Consider the following 4695-nt stretch of genomic DNA (forward strand, 5'->3'; position numbering starts at 1 on the left):
TTTCCTTGGGTTCCCCTTCTTACTTAGCTTCTTTAGATTCACCTATTGTAGACTCCGTGACCCTTATTTATGGCTAGAAACCAATTATGAGTGAGTACATCCCATGTTCATCTTTTTGGGTCTGGGATACCTCACTCAGGATAGTGTTTTCTATTTCCATCCATTTGCATGCAAAATTCGAGAAGTCATTGTTTTTTACCGCTGAGTAGTACTCTAATGTGTAGATATTCCATACTTTCTTCATCCATTCTTCCATTGAAGGGCATCTAGGTTGTTTCCAGGTTCTGGCTATTACAAATAATACTGCTATGAACATAGTTGAACAAATGCTTTTGTCATATGATAGGGCATCTCTTGGGTATATTCCCAAGAGTGGTATTGCTGGGTCCAGGGGTAGGTTGATCCCGAATTTCCTAAGAAACCGAAACACTGACTTCCACAGTGGTTGCACAAGATTGCATTCCCACCAGCAATGGATGAGGGTACCCCTTCCTCCACAACCTCTCCAGCAAAGGTTATCGTTGGTGTTTTTGACTTTAGCCATTCTCACAGGTGTAAGATGATATCTCAAAGTTGTTTTGATTTGCATTTCCCTGATTGCTAAGGAAGTTGAGCATGACCTTAAGTGTCTTTTGGCCATTTGAACTTCTTCTGTTGAGAATTCTCTGTTCAGATCAGTGCCCCATTTTTTAATTGGGTTAATTAGCATTTTAAAGTCTAGTTTCTTGAGTTCTCTATATATTTTGGAGATCAGACCTTTGTCTGTTGAGGGGTTGGTGAAGATCTTCTCCCAGTCAGTAGGTTGCCTTTGTGTCTTAGTGACAGTGTCCTTTGCTTTGCAGAAGCTTCTCAGTTTTAGTAGGTCCCATTTATTCAATGTTGCTCTTAATGTCTGTGCTTCTGGGGTTATACATAGGAAGCGATCTCCTGTGCCCATCTGTTGTAGGGTATTTCCCACTTTCTCTTCTATCCTTTTCAGTGTGTTCGGGCTGATATTGAGGTCTTTAATCCATTTGGACTTGAGTTTTGTGCACGGTGAAAGATGTGGGTCTATTTTCATTCTTCTACAGGTTGACATCCAGTTGTGCCAGCACCATTTGTTGAAGATGCTTTCTTTCTTCCATTGTATACTTTTAGCTCCTTTATCAAAAATGAGGTGTTCATAGGTATGTGGGTTAAAATCCGGGTCTTCTATACGATTCCATTGGTCGACTTCTCTGTTTTTATGCCAGTACCACACTGTTTTCATTACTGTAGCTCTGTAATAGAGTTTGAAGTCAGGGATGGTAATGCCTCCAGAAGATCCTTTATTGTATAGGATTGTTTTGGCTATCCTGGGTTTTTTGTTTTTCCATATAAAGTTGATTATTGTCCTCTCCAGATCTGTGAAGAATTTTGATGGGATCTTGATGGGGATTGCATTGAATCTATAAATTGCCTTAGGTAGAATTGCCATTTTTACTATGTTGATCCTCCCAATCCAAGAGCAAGGTAGATCCATCCATTTTTTGGTATCCTCTTCAATTTCTTTCTTCAATGCCTTAAAGTTCTTGTCAAATAGATCTTTCACTTCCTTGGTTAGATTTACCCCAAGATATTTAATGCTGTTTGTGGCTATCGTGAATGGTGAAGCTTCTCTGATTTCCCTCTCTGCTTCCCTATCCTTTGTGTATAAGAGGGCGACTGATTTTTTGAAGTTGATCTTGTATCCTGCCACATTACTAAAGCTGTTTATCAGCTGTAAAAGTTCTTTGGTGGAGTTTTGGGGGTCGCTTAAGTACACTATCATATCATCTGCGAATAACGAAAGTTTAACTTCTTCCTTTCCAATTCGAATCCCCTTGATCCCATTATGTTGTCTTATTGCTATGCTAGAACTTCAAGTACTATATTGAAGAGGTATGGAGAGAGTGTACAGCCTTGGCGTGTTCCTGAGTTAAGCGGGATGGCTTTGAGTTTCTCTCCGTTTAATTTGATGTTTGCTGTCGGCTTGCTGTATATAGCTTTTATTATATTTAGGTATGACCCTTGTATCCCTAATCTCTCCAAGACTTTTAACATAAATGGATGTTGAATTTTGTCGAATGCTTTTTCAGCATCTAATGAGATGATCATATGGTTATTTTCCTTCAGTTTATTTATATGCTGGATTACATTGATAGATTTTCGTATGTTGAACCAGCCCTGCATCTCAGGAATGAAGCCTACTTGATCATAATGGATAATTTTCCTAATGTGTTCTTGGATTCGGTTTGCCAGTATTTTGTTGAGAATTTTTGCGTCGATGTTCATGAGTGAGATTGGCCTGTAATTCTCTTTCCTGGTTGAGTCTTTGTGTGGTTTTGGTATCAGAGTAACTGTAGCTTCATAAAAGGAATTAGGTAATGACCCTTCTGTTTCTATTTTGTGGAATACATTAAGGAGTATGGGTATTAGCTCTTCTTGGAAGTTCTGGTAGAATTCCGCATTGAAACCATCTGGTCCTGGGCTTTTTTTGGTAGGGAGGTTTTTGATAACAGCTTCTAATTCTTCGCGACCAACAGGTCTGTTTAGATTATTAACCTGGTCCTGGTGTAACTTTGGTATATGGTATTTATCTAAAAAAGTGTCCATTTCTTTTACATTTTCCAGTTTTGTGTTATACAGGCTTTTGTAATATGATCTGATGATTCTCTGAATTTCCTCTGTGTCTGTGGTTATGTCCCCCTTTTCATTTCTGATCTTATTAATTTGCGTATTCTCTCTCTGCCGTTTGATTAGTTTGGATAGGGGTTTATCAATCTTGTTGATTTTCTCCAGGAACCAGCTTTTTGTTTCATTGATTCTTTGGATTGTTTTCTGTGTTTCTATTTTGTTGATTTCAGCCCTCAGTTTGATTATTTCCAAACTTCTACTCCTCCTAGGTGAGTCTGCTTCTTTTTTTTTCTAGAGCTTTCAGGTGGGCTGTTAAGTCGTCAATATGTGCTTTCTCTGTTTTCTTTAAGTGGGCACTTAGTGCGATGAACTTTCCTCTTAGCACTGCTTTCATAGTGTCCCATAAGTTCGAGTATGTTGTTTCTTTATTTTCATTGAATTCAAGGAAGACTTTAATTTCTTTCTTTATTTCTTCCTTAATCCAGGTATGGTTCAGAAGTTGACTGTTCAGTTTCCATGAGTTTGTAGGCTTTCTGGGGGTAGCATTGTTGTTGAATTCTAACTTTAATCCATGGTGATCTGATAAGACACAGGTGGTTACTAATATTTTTTTGTAACTGTGTAAGTTAGCTTTGTTACCGAGTATGTGGTCAATTTTCGAGAAGGTTCCATGAGCTGCAGAGAAGAAGGTATATTCTTTCCTCTTCGGGTGGAATAATCTATAGATGTCTGTTAAGTCCATTTGCTTCATTACCTCCATTAATTCTCTAATTTCTCTGTTAGGTTTCTGTTTGATTGACCTGTCCATTGGTGAGAGAGGAGTGTTGAAGTCTCCTACTATTAGTGTGTGTGGTTTGATGGCTGCCTTGAGTTTTAGTAATGTTTCTTTTACATACGTGGGCGCTTTTATATTCGGGGCATAGATATTCAGGATTGAGACTTCATCCTGATGAATTGTTCCTGTTATGAGTATAAAATGTCCCTCTCCATCTCTTCTGATTGATTTAAGTTTGAAGTCAACTTTGTTAGAAATTAGTATGGCCACACCTGCTTGTTTCTTAGGACCATTTGCTTGATAAGCCTTTTCCCAGCCCTTTACTCTGAGTAGGTGCCTGTCTTTGTGGTTGAGGTGTGTTTCTTGTAGACAGCAGAACGTTGGATCCTGTTTTCGTATCCAATCCCTTAGCCTGTGCCTTTTTATAGGTGAGTTGAGCCCATTGACATTAAGTGATATTAATGACCAGTGATTGTTAACTCCGGTCACTTTTTTAGTAGTAGGGTTTGTGTGTTTCCCTTCTTTGAGTTGCGCTGGTGAAAGGTCTCTAGATGACTGAGTTATTGTGGGCATTGTTGGACTCCTTGGTTAGTGATTTTCCTTCTATAATTTTCTGTAAGGCTGGATTTGTGGCTACGTATTGTTTGAATTTGTTTTTATCCTGGAAAATTTTGTTTTCTCCATTTATAGTGAACGAAAGCTTGGCTGGATATAGTAGTCTGGGCTTGCATCCATGATCTCTTAGTTTTTGCAGTATATCTATCCAGGACCTTCTGGCTTTCATGGTTTCCATAGAGAAGTCAGGTGTAAGTCTGATAGGTTTACCTTTATAAGTAACTTGGCCTTTTTCCTTTGCGGCTCTTAATATTCTTTCTTTATTCTGTGTATTTTGTGTTTTGATTATTATATGGCGAGGGGATGTTTTTTTTTTTTTTTTGATCCAGCCTATTTGGTGTTCTGTATGCTTCTTGAACCTTCATAGGTACCTCTTTCTTCAGGTTGGGAAAGTTTTCTTCTATAATTTTATTAAGTATATTTTCTGTACCGTTGAGCTGCACTTCTTCTCCTTCTTCTACTCCAATTATTCTTAGGTTTGGTCTTTTTATTGTGTCCCAAATTTCCTGAATGTTTTGTGATGAGAAATTGTTGGTTTTGCTGTTTTCTTTGATCAGTGTGTTTATTTTTTCTATGGTATCTTCAGTGTCTGATATTCTCTCTTCTATCTCTTGTAATCTGTTGTTAGTACTTGTTTCTGTCATTCCTGTTCGTTTACCCAGATTTTCCAT

This window comes from Microtus oregoni, unplaced genomic scaffold, assembly GCF_018167655.1.
Source record: "Microtus oregoni isolate MIOR12 unplaced genomic scaffold, Mior012 000074F_001, whole genome shotgun sequence".
In the NCBI taxonomy this organism is placed as follows: domain Eukaryota; kingdom Metazoa; phylum Chordata; class Mammalia; order Rodentia; family Cricetidae; genus Microtus; species Microtus oregoni.